Raw genomic sequence first — 19,089 nt, forward strand, 5'->3', positions numbered from 1 at the left:
ATAGGCCCAACCATATTCTTGAGTTACTGTCTGAGCTGAACTCAAGCTCCAGATGTTTTGCTCACTGCCATCAGAAGTATAATGCTGTTTACTGAGGAAAAGTACATCAGATCCTAACTGTATAAAATCCCAAAAAACCACACCGCTGACCTTATGTGATTCTTTAACTCTTCCAACTCTTTAACATGGGCTTCCATTTTCCTTTCCACTTGCAGCCAAACATGAAGTTTGTCACTTGTGATGTTTTTTTGTATTTCCTTTGTTTGCCTGTGGGTTGCACTATCCACCTAGCACATTATTTCTCCCAAAACATGTTTAGCTTTTCTGTTCTGATGCCCTACATAGCTAGAGACCCTGGAATGTGAAACAAATCTCTGATTCTGTCATTGGGGGAATTATGACAACTTTGGACAGAGCCTTGGGTGACACAGTTTAGTGTGAGGTGTTCCTGCCCATGGAACTAGACGTTCTTGAGGTCCTTTCCAACCCTAACTATTCTATGATTCTACGATTCTATGAGTATGCAAGCATTTACTGGATGTTTGTGTGTTTGACTTGTGCTTTTTAAAATGTTAACTGCAAGAAGAATAAAAATGTAGACATGAAAAGCTTTTTTTTAAAAAGCAAACCATCCAGAAATAACCCTGGGAATTGGAGCTGCAGTCCTACAACTAATATTGATGCATTTTCCAATTTCGGAGAGTCTTAAGTCTGAGGCCTAAAACGAAAATTCTTCTTAGATCACACTGCAAGTTCCAGTGTTGAAGAGGTCTGGTGGAAACCTGACATATTTCTTGAAACCCAAGGAGATGAAAAGCTGCAAGGGTAAAATGAAAATATGTTCAAATCACTGTGGGAACTCTGCATCTGAGTGCCATCTAACAAGTGTTTCAGTGTGGATTTCCTTCCCTCTTAGAATTTGGGAATGGTAAAAGAAATCAAATCTAGGCCTCTACAAAATTGCTACTAATAAAACTCAGGAAATCACAGGCAAGGGAAACTCAATAAAGTCTTGATTGTTGCAGGTAGTTTGTCAATAAAGTATGAAAATGAGGACAGAATTAGGAGAACAGATTTCTTCCTTCATTTTCCTCACTATAATTTGAGAATAGCAAAATTGATGACCAGCACAAGTGAGAACAAATTTGGCCAAAGGAGAACTAATTACAAACTCATGCCAAAACATTCTTTTTCAACCTGTCTATGGATGCAAATATATCGTCTGCAGTGAAGAATTCAATTGCACATTCAGCACAAAGAACTTCACACAAGATGCAATCAGCAGGGAAAATGGTCTGTCAATTTTAAGACTTTTTAGTTAAGATATTTTTTTTCTGTGGAATTACTATTGACTTCAACTTTTCTTATGGAAATGGGGGATAAAATATTATAAAATGAAAATACAATGTAATGAATAAATAGAGGCTTGTTTTGTGTTTTAATTTATTATTAAAATATAAGCTACTTTTTAATGTTTGCAGCCTTTATAGAAGACACATCATAGGTATATAGGTATGTAGGTAAGTATATAAGTAAGCTCTCACTAAGCAACTTTCTTGTAATGCTAAGTAACTTTTAGACCTCTTTAACGATGTTAGTCAAATTGGTTTAAATGGAGATATGGAATAAAATACTCAGTTTGAAAACATTTAGTGAGTACGTGAAGTGGTAATTTCTGGAGACTGCGAGAAAGGGACTTCAGCCCTAACTGCTGATATATTTCTTTTTTGTTCTTACAAGAATTTAACATTTTCAGCCCCGTGCTGTGGTACTTGGAGACTTGTGGCAGTTTCCTGGCAAAAAAGAAATAGCACCTGGTTAGGTTTTTTTGAATTAAGATTTCTATTCATGAAGGTAGCACGCAAAGTGGATTTGGCAAAACTGAAAGTACTGCAGCGCCTATATAAAGTGTGGGAAGAAAAATCACAATGTGCCTAGACCCTGACCTACAAACCATTTCAATCAACAGAGGTCTCTCTATTGACTTAATCCACTTTAGATAAATCCTGTGATCCATTAAGGCTTTATCAGTGTAACAATGAGTTATGCTCACACCTAAATCTTCCTAGTTTTTAAGATGACTTAGGTTTATGCTTAAACTTAAGCAGAACCTTAAGTATTTCCAATACAGAGATGTTGAAAAGTCCTGTCAAATTGGAACTTTAATGAAGGTAAAAACATATAAATTAACATGAACACAACTTCTGTGTGGGAAATTAGGTCCCTGATGCTATGAGCAGCTAAACTGTGATGTAAACCAGATCTAAATTCAGAAGGATTTCTTAATGTGCTCTATCTTCCTATTTATACTAGTTTAGAGGTCTCTTGGATAGAGGATCTGCTGATTCCCACTGATTCGCACACTCTTGCCTAGTCCAGGCTCTTTGTCTTAACCTACTGCTGTCTGTTCTATATTACCATTTTTTTTCTTGCCCACAGACTGCCCTGTACATGGTAACCTGAACCATTGATTGTGATGCCAATGCTTGTTATCCTTGGTTCTGAAATGTGAATATTTTCAACTGAATCATACATATACATTAATTAGATTTAATAACTCGGTACACCAGTGGGATTTCTTTTAAGCAAAGAGAATTTGATGATATTTACCTGTTTGGGTATTTTTTATAAAAGAGCAAATAAATTTCCAATTTCACCATCCACAGTGTATTAGGAAAAAAATGTTCATATTTTCTCTTTTTCTGCTACTGAACACAGAAATTACACTGCACTATTTACAATTTCCTTACATTTTATTGCTTTCAGTGTTGTCTATTGCAGTTAAGACTGCAAGTATTTCAGTGATAGACAGCATGGCCACCAAGACTCATCAACAGGTGAATGTTGAAGCTGGGGTGACACAGAACTTACATAGTTCCAGAAGATCCTGATAGCTAAAGATAAGTCTGACCTCTTGTACAATGCAGAGGAAAAGGTGTCATCCTACAACTTCAGCATAAACATCATTTTAATCAAGTTTCATTTGATATTAACCAGAACATACTAATCTCTAAAAAAGTAACCAAATATATTCTGAAAACCTTAGGTTATGCTGATGGCTTCAAAGCATAGCTAATACACTGCTCCCTACCTTGAAAATAGCAAAGAGGAGGAGGTGGGGGATGTAGAGATGTGGGTCTGACAATAGCATCTTCCACTAAGACTGCCGGGATTTCCTCTAATTTAAATGTACCTTTGGTTAGTTTATTAGAAAATGAAGAACACTTAAGGAGAATACCAATTCAGTGTAACAGGTCCAGCTCCTAACACCAGTGTTTTCACACAGGACCGCATCATTTGGTGGTAGTTCAGTGCCTAATGGTAGGAATCCTGGCATGCTCATAGCCATGAATGCCGAATTTTGTCATGATTCAGACAGAGAATGTCTCCAAACAGTCCTATTTCCCCAAGTGTATACTCAGACTATGTCTAATCCACTGGGGAAGCTCTGAGTTTTACAGAAAACACATCAGTCACTGTTATTTTCATTAAAAACTGCACAGTGAGGGAACATGGTGTCACCAGTGACCCTGATTTGCATGATATCTACTTGTTAGAGAGGACCTCTCAATATGGTCAGGTCCAGAAGCAGCAGGTTCCCCCTGTTCTGAGTTCAGCAGCTATTTGTTAGTATATCTGGTAGCCTGCTGCCCAGATCATTACTGCTCTGGTAGCAGTTCCTACCAAAGACTGCCTTTTGAGACAGAGTGGGATTAAAGCCATGCTTCCTCAGGGAATACCCTAGTCACTAGTCTAGCAGGCTGTGATGGAAAAGCAAGGTGGAAGGGAGCTCTTGAGGCTTTCATTAGAAGCTAGGAGGCTGTTGAGAGAGGAATGTAAAGGTCATAAGCCAAAGATCCAGCAAGCTGGGATAAAAAATGAGGGAAATCCTGGATTTTGCTCTACACTGATTTGTTTTTGCACTTTGCATTTAATTAAGGTTGGGTATGATGCCAAATATTAAGAAAAGAAATCAAACTAATTACTCCTGACAAATGTCCAGGAGATTTAGATGGCTCTTTGGAAAGACCTAATGGTCTAACACAGCAAGGTCTGGGTTTAGGAACTGGAACATATGATCAGGTACACAGCAGAGGCAGTTTGCATGTCTCTGCACCTCAGTTCTCTGGGAAACAGAGATTAAAAATATACATGCTTTTTAGTAAATATGTGACAGACTTCTGATACAGAATTTGTCTCCATGTGCTTATTTAATACCACACTAAGAAACTCATCTCGCTGCAGGACCTCTTAATGTTCTTTAATAAAGAAACAGGTACATTTTTATTTAAGATTTCCTTTATATGAGAATTACAAAGGATTCATAAATTATTAATAACTATTGCAAGCAGACTTGCTAACTATGCATTATAAGTAGTTGCTAAGCTTTTATTAGAAGATAGATTATTTTGAGCTATGGATATCAACAACCTACTGACACCACCACTATCCTATTTGCCTGCACACCCATACTCTTGGTAATACTGCTGACTCAAGCCACTTGTGACCACCAGGACCTAGTTTTTTTGGACTGACTCTCACAGGTTCTCTGAGACAAAGGCTGTGGGAGCTTTACCAGTCCTGAGAAAAAAGGGTCTGACCTGATATACATCAATGTGAACCAACACGTACCAGTTCACTGCAAAGACGCTAACAAGAGTATGACTGAAAGACACATGTTATCTCTGTGATGCTACTTTTAAAATGAGTCCAGTTTGAGGAAGCAAATTCTAAACCCTTTGGGGCTTAATGTCAGCAGTTCAGAGTGCTACAAGCTGATTTATCATTAGTGAGTGCTGTGAGCATAACACCAAATGGGATGTAATCAAGACAAGAATTTCATCTAATTAAGGCCCTTTCCAACCTAAACTATTCTATGATTCAACAATTCTATAACAGTAGATGTCTCTTTCATAGAATCATAGAGTGAAAAGAGAAATTAAATAAATATGAAATTAAAAATGTTTCAAATATCAATAATATTTTATCTCTGGAATTGATAATTCAGCCAATGGTGGAAATGTAGTTTTAAAAAGTCTCAAATCTACTTTTTTTCTTTCTACAGTGTCCCCTACTTGACCCTTCCTTTGTCTTATGAGTTAGATGGCAGAAAGATCAAGTCTGGAGTCCCTGAGAGCTCTGTACCAGGGGAATATTCCAGCCCATCATGTTTATAGTGAGTGGCACAAAGTAACTGCCTGAGCCTGTTCCACGGATTAAGGCAGGATCATAAGCACAGGTAGCAAGCTCAGTAGAAACAAGAACTTTCCACAGTTTTTTTAGCAGACTTTTCCCCTGAATTTTCCTCTTGTTTTACAAGAGTTTCCTAAACGAGGCAAGTTTAATCCATCGACTAGGTGGTTTTGGCAGTGCTAGTTGTATCCAAAGCTTATCCAATAAAATTTGCTGAACTAGTCTCATATTTTTGAATGCATCCAAATACAATGTCCCCAGGAGTTATATTCTGTGAAGCGATGTAAGTACACACATTGTGCTGAGAAACTGAAATTTATATCTTTGTTAATGGTTTACAGGTGTTGTAAAGACAGTGTCTGAAGATCAGACATATATATAACGTAAGTTGTGCAATGTCCTTTTCAAACAAAATTGTAGTACATCTCTATGACTGTCCAGGGGCCAGCCCCACTGTACTGCTTTTCTTTGGAAACCCTGGTCATCACTATATAAATCCCCAACCACAGGTTTCTGTGCAGTTCTTACAGTTGCTGATCTGCTTACAGGATTTGGGTACATATCAACAGACTATCACTTCTTGCAGTGATCTTGCAAACAGCATAGCATGTGGGTAAGTGTCAGTAGAGCCATTTCCCTGAATAAAGTAGTTCATTTTGCATCTGCAGTCAGAACAAAAGGCAGACAGCTAATGGCACAACACAATTGGTTACAAGGTGCTTCTTGCTTTCTGAAGGAGAAAAAAACCACCACTTTTGTTTTTCATACAGTGTAATAATGCTATGCTTTATAACCTATAAATCCTCTGAGTATTTTCATCTTGGAACAGTTATCGCCTTATAGATAGGAGGCTCCTTTGTGTAGTAATAGAGACTTTTCTCAAGTTCAGACCTGAATAGATTTAATTAAGAACAAACAAAAACATCAGGTAGTATTGCAGGACTTGAGATACAGACATGATAATGGCTTTCTGACATATCTAGATTAACATAAATAAATGCATGTGTGGCTTAAAGGTATTCTCTTTAGAAAAGTCTGTTTGACTGTTGTTCATGACTCAAGTAGCTGGTTGAAGATAATAGTGACCAGATTTGTTTTCTACTGAATGAACATGCATGAAGTATTGTGGCACTTTATTTTTCCTTGAAACTGTTTTACTGAGTGTGAAAAGCCATTATCTAGCAAACATCTCTTCTTCACTCAGGAAGACCGGTATATACATGGCTATTAAAGAAACTTTTAATAGAAGCTTTCTGAAATACCCAAGTCAATGTTGCCAAGACTTCTAAAATGACTTTATAAACCTCTTCCTTTGCTAATTTGTTTTATCCTATTGGTCATTTCTGTGTTGGATTCTACACCGGAAAAAAAGGGATCTATTTATTCTCCTGACACCTTTTATCTCTTTTATCTCTTTTCTAAGAAAACATCTGTCCATTTGCATACTAATAGCATCTCTGCTGGTACTTAATGGAACTTCTTTTATCTTTATGATCCCATCTGGTTTCAAGCTACTTTTACAGAAAAAATGAAAAAAGAAAAAAAAGTTAAAATCTAAAGGCTTTCTTCTTCTCTTTGCCAGTGAAAAAAACCTGTACTTGGATATATAGGTAGAAGTGCCGTTCTTTGGTGGCCTCCTTCACCCTTATGCAGGAGAAAAGGGCAAGAGACTCAGGGAGAAAGGCTTGGGATTGTGTGATGATGAGTACAAGTCTACAGGATGAGACCATATGTCTAGCTAGCCCAGTATCATGTCTTCAAATGTGGCTAGGTGCATGGCAATTAGACATGTGGTGATACTTCCCCCTTACAAAATCCCTTTCCTTCCCAAGTTAATCAGGTGTCTAGGGAGAAACGCATGTTGATACAGGTGGAAAGGTGAAATTCAATTCTTTCCATACAAAAAACAACAACAATAAAATAATAATGCTCATTGCATAGAAGAGAAAGGTTAGGGCAATCATTTGTATCCCTTTCCTGCTCACTTCTTTGGAAGAACAGCTGCTGTGCTGCATGGCAGACACAAACCTTGGCAGGGTGCACAAGAGGACATTAAGAACAAGGTGCCTTGCTCTTAATGATTTCTTAGCTTTTTGTATGAACATGCATGTAAAGAAAAGGTGGAACCTTCAACTTTCTAGAGCACTGGCCTTATCCTTCAAAGACTGGTCCCAAGTTTTCTCCTTATCACCATTTTATTTAGAGAGTAAGACTCTTCAGGTGGATCCAATATTTACCAGTAGCAGCTGTACGTTCATAACATCATACATAGGTAATTTACATGCTCTGAATCATTTTCCAGAGGAATGTATCTCTCTCTGTTGATTGTACAGGGAGCTGCAAACCTCAGCAGGATAATTTTGTCATTTAAGTTGTGATAACTTGAATACTTAGGTGGCAAACACAGATTTTTATCTCCTTAACTCACGTGGATTGCTCTAAACCAGTACAGTGCAAATAGGCTATGATGGTAACTAACTTCTAGTGAAAAGAATGTTAGTGGACAGCACAGTTGTTGAGGCTGTAATGATGGTTTCAGATTGGAATAATAAATAATTATTATTATATTATTAAATGTGAATATTTTATTATCCAATGTTATTATATTAGCATAATAATACATAGCAATGAATTATTATAGTGATAATAATTATCAAATTATTATTATATTTGCCATTTTATTATTATAAACCACTATATTATTATATTTTCTTTTCTGTGCTGCTTTAGTCTTGTTAAGCCTTCCATTTGAGCTAATTTCTTCTATCATAAAATGCTTCATACTTTATATCCTGTGTTAGTGTTCATCCACTTTCAACACTCTTTCATACATGAAGAAAAGGGGAGATTTAGATGAGGCAGAAGTTCTTCCCTATGAAGGTGCTGAGGCGCTGGCACAGGATGCCCAGGGAAGCTGTGGCTGCCCCATCCATGGCAGTGTTCAAAGCCAGGTTTTAAGGGGCTTGGAGCAAGCTGCTCTAGTATAAGGTGTCCCTGCCCATGGCAGGGGTTGGAACTGGGTGAGCTTTGAGTTCCCTTCCAACCCAAATCATTCTAGGATTCTGTGAAAACTTATATTTGAATGTTTGTTTTTACCAGACCAGCATCCCTAAGTACTCGGAAGAATTTTGTTTGCAGTATTAGCTTTGATGTGTCAGCTCTGATCTACATATGTTTTCTCTTCTTATAGCATCATGCCTGCTGAGCCTTCTGAAATGTGGAATGCAGTGCTTTTGTTTATTATGAGATAATGCTTTTAAAGACTTCATAGATTTATGTCCCGCCCCCCCCCCCCCCTTTTTTTTGTCATGTAATGTCACCGTTGGATAAAAAGAAATGAATGGTGCTCCAGATAATGAGGCAGCTGCTTTTGTAACAGAAAATTCAGGTAAATCAAAATGAAAGTCCAAAATCTCATTATTGATCAGTGTGAATGCTCAAGGTCTTCATAAACCTGAAACAGCTTTCAGAGCTATCATCAGGCCTCTCCTAATTAATAGCACACGAATAAATGTTTCACTAGCTTGCTTCCAGTCAAGAAACTCTGAGGTACACAGACAACACTTTAGTTGTCATGATAGTACAATGCTACACCACTTCAAGCTGTACTTTTCTCAACCACTTATGTTTCAGTAGAGGCAGATATTTTTTCCTGTATTTTGATGAAAGATCACTGAAAACATGCAAGCCTGTGGTGTACAAAAATGAGATTATGAGACAAAATTCAAAAGCACCTCAAAGATCGTGGTGTTCATGGGCATGCTGGTGCAGGCATGCATACAGCTAGGGAGCTTTCTTCTGAGTTATGAATAACACAGAACCAATGATTTGGCAGACATCACTAGATGGTGCTGGTATACATATCTTTCATGCAATTTTTCCTTAGTGTGCACATAACTGCTCATTCTTGGGAAGAAATGCTGTTGCTGTTGGGTTTGGTAATGCAAACAGATTTACAACTGGACATTAAGGGGACTTTGGCCCTTTTCCACAGCTCAGTTAAGAAGGGTGTGTGGCTTCGTTGTATTAATAGGGTTAAAGAATCATGGAATAGTTTAAGTTCATAGAATCATGGAATCATAGAATAGTTAGGGTTGGAAAGGATCTTAAGATCATCCAGTTCCACCCCCCTGCCATGGGCAGGGACACGCCACACTAAACCATCTCTCCCAAGGCTTCGTCCAACCTGGTCTTGAACACTGCCAAGGATGAAGCATTCACAACCTCCCTGGGCAACCCATTCCAGTGCCTCACCACCCTAACAGAAAAGAATTTCCTCCTTATATCCAACCTAAACTGCCCCTGTTGAAGCTTGAACCCATTACCCCTTGTCCTATCACTACAGTCCCTAATGAAGAGTCCCTCCCCAGCATCTCTATAGGCCCCCTTCAGATACTGGAAGGCTGCTATGAGGTCTCCACGCAGACTTCTCTTTCCCAGGCTGAACAGTTGGAAGGTACCTTCAAATGTCATCCAGTCCAACCCCTTGCAATGAGCAGGACATCTTCAACTAGATCAGGGTGCCCAGAACCACATCCAGCCTGGCCTTGAATGCCTCCAGGGATGGTGCATCCATCACCTCTCCTGGCAACTTATACTGGTGTTTTAACACCCTCATTATTAAGATTTTTTTCCTCACATCCAGCCTGAATTTCCCCTCTTTTAGTTTAAAACAATCACCACCCCTCATCCTATTGCAACAGGTCTTGCTAAAAACTCTCTTACCATCTTTCTTATAGGCCCCTTATAAGAGCTAGAAGGCCACAATAAAGTGTCCACAGAGACAGCCTCTTCTTGAGGCTAAACAACCCCAACTCTCTCAGACTTTCCTCATAGGAGAGTTGCTCCATGCCTCTGATCACTTTTGTGGCCCTTCTTTGGACCCACTTTAACAGGTCCATATCTTTTCTGTATGGAGCACTCCATAGTGTTGGCAAGTGCCATCATGAAGCTCAGTATTCTCTGATTGAACTGGCAACTGCTTCTGCCTTTATGTTGTAGAAGGTGTCCCTGCCTGTGGCATGGGGTTGGAGTGAGATGAGCATTATGGTCCCTTCCAACCCAAACCATTCTATGATTCTGTGATTCTGGTGTCTCTCTGTCTCCATCCCTCAGTCTTCAGGGGGTTTATTTCTACACCATCTGTGAGAGTGGTATCCTTTAGTTCCCCTCCACAAACAATTTTGCCTAAAAGGTTATGAATGCAAATTTAGATCTTCTTAGTCCTTTCTTGCAAGCTGCAATAGGCTGTAACAAGGATGTTGATATTGTCATTACTACTAACACAAACACCTAAGGTTTCAGGATCTCTGAAAATTCTAGCAGACTTTACTATTGGTGTGAGGATTTTTTTGGAAGATATTATTTGCAAGTGTGATTCCTAGTGTATTTTCTATTCAAAAAAAGAAAAACTGAAGAAAAACTGGGGGGGGGGGGAGGGGGAAATGTTCTAGTCCTTTATCAAATTAAAACAAATATTCATATAAATGTGCAAGGTACTTTTTAGTTTTCTTCAGTGGTCTTTGGCACTGGGATAATAATATAGCAGGCTAACTCTCCTGTGCAGGGCCAAACTAATGGCTCATAAATTTAGCAGAATGATTCTGCATTTGTTGAAGTGACTGGTAGGATTCCCTCTGGTATTGGAGGGAACAAGATCTGACCAGTAAAGTACCCCTGTGACACTATACACATAAAACTTCCCCATCAGTGTGGATCTGTGAGATCACCTCTGTAGGTGGCAGTAAACGATTAGCTGCTTGTAATAGTATTAATAGCATATCAGACTCTCAAATTGTCCACTCTCAAAACCTGGCACAGGTTTTTTTCCTGAAAAGAGCAGCATTCCCCCATTCTTCATGACTTATATTAATTAAGCTCCTAGGGTTTGCTCAGTATCATCCTTCTGTTTTCTCATTTGTTGGCCATGATTTTGCAGTGATTGGAGCGGTTTTCCAAGGGAAGTGTAGCTGGTTAGTCATCTGCTATTCTAAATACATGTTCTTCTTCCAGAGCTACTGGGAGTTTAGTGCACTTTTTGTAATTGCTCATTCAAAGACATCCTGCAGATCTGGTAGGTTTTCCCTACACTTCATCTCCCTTTCTGGGTAGCAGTGGCAAATAATTTTATTTTTCATTTGTTCCAGAAGAAGACCAAACCTAATTTTTTATTTAATGTCACAAAGCTTTAATAAAGTTGATATTTAGCTGGTGTTAATTAAAGGTTGTTTTTTAACATGTTTTCTGTCTATTTATAGAACAAAGACTACAATTGTTAATGTCATCTCAGTTCTCTGACCACTGTCTTGATTTTAGCATAGGTCACATTTATGAAATGTCAATGTATTCAGAGAAATTCATTATTCCAGTCAGCCATTTTATTTAAATCTTCTCATGAAGATGTAACAGATAAGACCAGCTAAAACTCTCAGTGGTAACTAGAGAAGAATTTCAATGGGCTCTTCTTTCAAAGTTCTAAAGGAACATTGTATGTATCTTAAAATAACACTTAGGCCAACCATGGGAAATCAATGTTATGTTTATGTTATTGCTTACTGTTGCTGTGAGGCAGGTCCTGATATCTTTTATGCATATTCTGCAAATTAACATTAATGACCTTAGGGGGGTCCTGTGTTTCCACTGTCACTGGACTTTGACTCAAAAGGGGACACCCTCACACTTCAGACTTTGTATAGCATGTTTTGTCTGTAATTTGAAAGCACTTTGAAATTAAGATCATCATCACTATCCTTTCTTTGCAGATGGAGAAGTATGGGAGAAGTGTCTTACTCAAGGATGTTCAGTTAAATAAAAGAGCCAGATGTGAATTTGGTTCCTTTTGCTGTCTTATTTTTAGGTCACTGTCTCTTCCAATTCATTTTCTATGCCATAATAATCTTGCCTATTTGAACGGGATGATACCTTTTCGTATTATTGTTGGCAAAAATCTTACTATAATAGCCTAGAAAGGTTTTTATGTGGGGCTTTTTAAATTTGTTTTAAGATACATTTTGGGTGTTCGAATTTTACAATATCTTGAAAGAAATAAAAATGTTATCAAAATATTACCTCAATAACTGTTAGCATTTTTTTTAATAAATGTAACTCATTTTAGCTTTTGAGAACAGCAAATATTAAGAACATGCTGTTTGTTACATGTTCATTACTTTTTGGTAGCATAATATTTTATCTGAATTTGAAGTTAACATAGAAAATCTAAAATAACACTCACTGGAAACAAATTCAATATATTTGTTTTCACAGTTCTTCCAATTGCTAATCTATTTCTCTTCAATAAATTGATGAAAAAATTCCTAATTATATAAGAATAATTAGCACAATGAACAGTAAAAGGATGAAAACATGAGAACAATGTTTGTACCACAAGCTGTTGTGGATACAGTACAGTAAGAACATGAAAACGTATGAGAACAATGCTTGATCTTGTACCACAAGCTGTTGTGAATACAGTCTATGTTTCATTCTCTTTTTTGCAACGCATCTATCTAGCTAAACAAATCTAAGTCTCTGACTGAGTCTTCTAAGTGCTAAATCAGTACAAACCATTAATAATGCAGTAGAAAATTATAAAAACCCTTAAGTTACTTACTGCTATGAGGTAAGAGATTTCCTTTATCAAAATAAGACTAAAAAATCAGTGTCATTAGCTGTCTAATAATCCTTACAAGAATGTGTTATGTTGAAGAATTTTATAGCTTATATAGTTTTAAAACAGGAAATAACATCAACTGTTTGTTGTCCTATTTTAAAAGAAAAACAAGCTGTCGCTTCGTGGACTTGAATTTTTATTAAGGAAGTGCAATCTCTAGATTGTAATCAGCTTTATTTATCCAAAAGAGGTGGTGAGATTTAAATTTAAAATATTCTAACCTATAGAATAGCAAGACAATCTTCACTAATGTCATTTAGAAAATGAGTAAGAAGATTCAGTCTTGACACATTTAATTCTGAAGTTGTCGTTTACCGCATACCTCTGATCAGAATGTTCTTCCTGGCTAGAGCACTCATATGGAATCCATACATAGATAGTTAAAGATGATCTAAAGTAAAATTTCTATATACAGATCAAATTCTGTTTAGCATCTGGGGAGAAATAATTTTGTTAAAAAAATAAAAGAAATGTTTTTAATCATGCAGTGTTCCAATTTTTCACTATGTAATTATGGTGAAAAGGGAGTTCTCCTCCAAACAGCCTATGAAACAAAAAAAGATAATCTACTTCTGCAGATATATGTTACATAAGATGTTCCCTTTTTAGGTCTAAAAAGAATCAAAGGAAATATAGGCTTACATGTATTATATAATGTATTTTTTTTATACAGACAGTACATCTCAAGATTTTCAAAAGAGCACTTTTTTCAGCATTCTTAACTTTTTCAAAAGGGAACATGTTGTCCTAATACAACATTTTGGTTTTTTTCTCAGTTTTGTAAAAATCAGATCTTATGAATGATAGAATTTCCTAAATTATCTAAATTTCAACATAAAAACCCTCCTCAAACAACCAAAGCTTCCCCCCACACACGCACCCTGCCCAGCAAACCAACAAAAAAGTGAAGTAGCATGTCGTGGTCTAAAACCTCCATGATGACCAGTAGTGAGAAAAGTGCTCTTGTAATACTCATATTTAGCTAAAAATGCATAGTATGATATGAGATGAACCCAATTGCCAGATTTTCAAATATATCCTTATTTCTTTGGTAGAATCACAGAAACTGCCAGACTGGATCAGACTTATGGCCAACTCTAGCAACCTTTCTTCAGCACCAGCCAATACTACGTGTAGTACTAGATCCTTCAGAGGAAAGAAAAAGATACGTAGAAGTAGAAGCAACAGAACAAAGTTCGTGGTAAGAAAAAAATCTTCCAAAGCGATGAAAGGAAAACTACTGAGATACCCTTCTTTCCAGAATAGGATTTCCAGGGGTACTCAGGTACTGCCAACCAGATTTAGGAGTATTGTACAAAAATGAATACACACATGATTTTCAATGACTTTATATATGTGATCTGATGGAAACAAAGGAGTAGTTAGAAACTACTTCCAAGTAACTTTGTAAATTCATTTCATTTCTACTGAACTGAACCTCTGAGAAGCCCAAAGATGTCCAAGCAGATGTCCAAGGAAACAATTGTCAGACATGTCCTAAGTCACCTTGAGACCTTTGGACATTTTCCTCATGTAGAGCCTATTCTGGTGAGAGTGAAACTTTTACATTTTAGCCCCACCCCACTCCTTCCCAGTCTTTAAGCCATGGTACACATGGCCCTTGAGGACAACTTAAAAAGATTCTAGCTGCTGTCAAGCACTTATGAAAATGAGTGCCTCTCTCTTCAAATTCTTGGCGGACATCCAGTGTTTTTCCCCATTTAAGTTCATCATGTTAACATTACACAGATCACTTCTTAAAATAACTGGAATAAGATGGCATGCGGTATTGAATCAAAGGATCCATGAAGTGCATCTTTTTGGTAGAAACAGTACATAAATCACAAGTTATACGCAGTAGGGGGCGGAACCTGAGTTTTTTATTTAGTCCTTCATCTGGCAGAATTTCCCTTGACTTCCATGGGAATTTGCTTTGATGAAAGACATCAGTACTTTACCTTAGAGCTTTCTTCTTGTCGTGGTTTAAACCCAGTCAGGTAACTTGTTCACTCACTCCCAGTGAGTGGTGCCGAGCTGACAACAATCAAGGTCCGTGTTCGTCTCCCCCCCCTCCCTGCACCGGGGCTCTCCCCTTCCCCGCTCCCGGAGGAACGGGGAGGAGGATCGAGAGAGTGCAACTCCTACGGGTTGAGACAAGAACAGTCCAGCAACAAATCACCACCGCTACTATCAGCTAAAACAATGATAAGGGAAAATAACAAGGGAAGAGAATACGATACCACCGGCCAAGAAAACGAGTTCCACCCGGAAGCCCCTGTCCTTCCGGGTAACTCCCAGTTACCCCCCACCCCGGGCATGACGTGCTGTGGTATGGAATACCTCCCCGGCTAGCCCGGGTCAGGCGCCCCGTCTCTGCCTCCTCACAGCTTCCCCTCCTCCCTGGCAGAGCATGAGCCTCACAGAGTCCTTGGTCAAGGTAAACATCACTTAGCAACAACCGAAAACATCGGCTTCACCAACGCTGCTCTCAAACTAGAAGTCAAAACACAGCACTGCACCAGTTAACACAAAGGAAAAACATGACTGCTACTGCTGAACCCAGGACATTATCCACCCCTTATTCCATACCATTCACGTCGTGCTCAGATCCCACATTTTCAATACACCATCGCTCTCCCACATATATACATCCATATACATACAGACCAAGAGGAAAAAAAATCATTTTCTTAGTGCATGGACCAATCCCTATAATGCTGCCGAGTCCATTCGGTCCATGATGTTCCAAGTTCATTCTCTGTTGGGATGATGGCTGGAAGGAAGTCAGGGCCAGTCGCTGGTGACCTGGAGACATCTAGTTGATGGGCTATAAAAGCATTACACAGCAGGCAACAGTATACAATTGAGTTCACTGGCTGTTTTCCCCTAAAATCAAATCCCCTTGAGGTATACATCGGACTTCCCCATCTTCCCGCATTACCCACCAAGTATATCCAGGTCCCTGAGCAAAAGCAATCCCACGAGTGGGTTTGCCTTTACCTGAAGCAGGAATAACCCAGACTGTCTTCCCCAGCAAATTCTTCATATGCACCACAGGAACTTTGTCCCCCTCTACAATATGTAAAAGTTCTGACTGGGCTGGGCCAGCCCTGTTGGCAGATCCTCTGGTGTTGACCAACCAGGTGGCCTTTGGTAAATGTGTATCCCAATGCTTGAAAGTTCCCCCACCCATCGCTCTCAGTGTAGTTTTTAACAGCCCATTGTACCGTTCGATTTTCCCAGAGGCTGGTGCATGGTAGGGGATGTGATATACCCACTCAATGCCATGCTCTTTGGCCCAAATATCTATAAGGTTATTCCGGAAATGAGTCCCATTGTCTGATTCAATTCTCTCTGGGGTGCCGTGTCGCCACAAAATCTGTTTCTCAAGTCCCAGGATAGTGTTCCGGGCAGTGGCATGGGGCACAGCGTATGTTTCCAGCCACCCGGTGGTTGCTTCCACCATGGTAAGCACATGGCGCTTGCCTTGGCGGGTTGGTGGCAGTGTGATATAGTCAATCTGCCAGGCCTCCCCATATTTATACTTCAACCATCGTCCTCCATACCAAAGAGGCTTTAACCGCTTGGCTTGTTTAATTGCAGCACATGTTTCACACTCATGAATAACCTGGGCAATAGTGTCCATTGTTAAGTCCACCCCTCGGTCACGGGCCCATCTGTATGTTGCATCTCTGCCCTGATGGCCTGAAGTGTCATGGGCCCACCGGGCCAGAAATAATTCACCTTTATGTTGCCAATCTAAGTCCATCTGAGCCACTTCAATCTTAGCCGCTTTATCCACTTGTTGGTTGTTCTGGTGTTCCTCAGTGGCCCGACTCTTGGGTACATGGGCATCTACATGACGTACCTTCACCACCAGGTTCTGCACCCGGGCAGCAATATCTTTCCACAGTGCAGCAGCCCAGATGGGTTTACCTCTGCGTTGCCAGTTGCTCTGCTTCCATTGCTTCAACCACCCCCACAGGGCATTTGCCACCATCCATGAGTCAGTATAGAGATAAAGTACTGGCCACTTTTCTCGTTCAGCAATGTCCAGGGCCAGCTGGATGGCTTTCACCTCGGCAAATTGACTCGATTCACCCTCTCCTTCAGCAGTTTCTGCAACTTGTCGTCCAGGACTCCATACAGCTGCCTTCCATCTCCGATGCTTTCCCACAATACGGCAAGAGCCATCAGTAAACAAGGCATACTGCTTTTCACTTTCTGACAGTTTATTATATGGTGGGGCCTCTTCAGCACGCACCACCTCCTCCTCTGGTGACATTCCGAAATCTTTGCCCTCTGGCCAGTCCATGATGACTTCTAGAATGCCTGGACGACTGGGATTTCCTATTCGAGTTCGTTGTGTAATTAGTGCAGCCCATTTACTCCATGTAGCATCAGTTGCATGATGTGTAGAGGAGACCCTGCCTTTGAACATCCAGCCCAGCACGGGCAGCCGGGGTGCCAGGAGGAGCTGTGCTTCAGTGCCAATCACTTCCGAAGCAGCTCGAACCCCTTCATAGGCTGCCAGTATCTCTTTCTCAGTTGGGGTATAGCTGGCCTCAGATCCTTTGTATCCCCGACTCCAAAAGCCGAGGGGTCGACCTCGAGTCTCCCCTGGAGCTTTCTGCCAGAGGCTCCAGGTAGGACCGTTCTCCCCAGCTGCAGTGTACAGCACATTTTTTACATCTGGCCCGGTCCGGACAGGTCCAAGGGCTACTGCATGAACTATCTCGTGTTTAATTTGCTCAAAGGCTTGTTGCTGCTCAGGGCCCCATTTAAAATCATTCTTCTTCCGGGTCACATGATAGAGAGGGCTTACAATCGAACTGTAATTTGGGATGTGCATTCTCCAGAACCCCACTGCACCCAAGAAAGCTTGCGTTTCTTTCTTATTAGTTGGTGGAGACATTGCTGTTATCTTGTTGATCACATCTGTGGGGATCTGTCTACGTCCATCTTGCCATTTTATTCCCAAAAATTGAATCTCCTGTGCAGGTCCCTTGACCTTACTCCGTTTTATGGCAAAACCGGCTTTCAGCAGGATTTGGATTATTTTCCTCCCTTTCTCAAAGACTTCTTCCGCTGTATCGCCCCACACAATAATGTCATCAATGTATTGCAGGTGTTCTGGAGCTTGCCCCTGTTCCAGTGCAGTCTGGATCAGTCCATGGCAAATGGTAGGGCTGTGTTTCCACCCCTGGGGCAGTCGGTTCCAAGTGAACTGGACACCCCTCCAAGTAAAAGCAAACTGTGGCCTGCACTCTGCTGCCAAAGGAATGGAGAAAAATGCATTGGCAATATCAATCGTGGCATACCACTTGGCTGCTTTTGACTCTAGTTCATACTGAAGTTCTAGCATGTCCGGTACGGCAGCACTCAATGGTGGTGTGACTTCATTCAGGCCACGATAGTCTACTGTTAGTCTCCATTCTCCATTAGACTTTCGCACTGGCCATATGGGGCTATTGAAGGGTGAGCGGGTCCTGCTGATCACCCCCTGACTCTCCAGTCTACGGATCAGCTGATGGATGGGAATCAGGGAGTCTCGGTTGGTGCGATATTGCCGCCGGTGCACTGTTGTGGTCGCAATTGGCACTTGTTGTTCTTCAACTTTCAGCAACCCCACAGCAGAGGGATCTTCTGAGAGACCAGGCAAGGTGGACAGCTGCTCAATTTCCTCAGTCTCCAAAGCAGCAATACCAAAAGCCCACCGGTACCCTTTTGGGTCTTTGAAGTACCCTCTCTTGAGGTAGTCTATGCCGAGGATGCATGGAGCCTCTGGACCAGTCACAATAGGGTGCTTTTGCCACTCCCTCCCAGTCAGGCTGATTTCAGCCTCCAGCACAGTCAACTCTTGGGATCCTCCTGTTACTCCAGAAATATAGATGGGTTCCACCCCTTGACAGCTTGATGGCATCAGGGTACACTGTGCACCGGTATCTACTAGAGCCTTATACTTCTGTGGGACTGATGTGCCAGGCCATCTGATCCACACAGTCCAGTAAATCCGATTGTCCCCTACCTCCACCTGGCTGGAGGCAGGGCCCCTCTAATGGTCGTCACAGCATTGGACACTTAAGTCGTGTTGAAAGGGATTATTCTTCCTTATCACAGGAGCTGGAGTAAAATCAGCTCTTCCACTCCATCTGGGAAACTGCTCACCAGAGACTGAAGCCGTAGCTCTCATGGGACGATCAGTCTTGGCCCTTGCTCCCCTCTTC

Source organism: Pezoporus flaviventris, unplaced genomic scaffold (genome assembly GCF_033815535.1).
Source record: "Pezoporus flaviventris isolate CSIRO_AGI_PZ_B2104156 unplaced genomic scaffold, CSIRO_AGI_Pfla_v1 ptg000025l, whole genome shotgun sequence".
In the NCBI taxonomy this organism is placed as follows: Eukaryota; Metazoa; Chordata; class Aves; order Psittaciformes; family Psittacidae; genus Pezoporus; species Pezoporus flaviventris.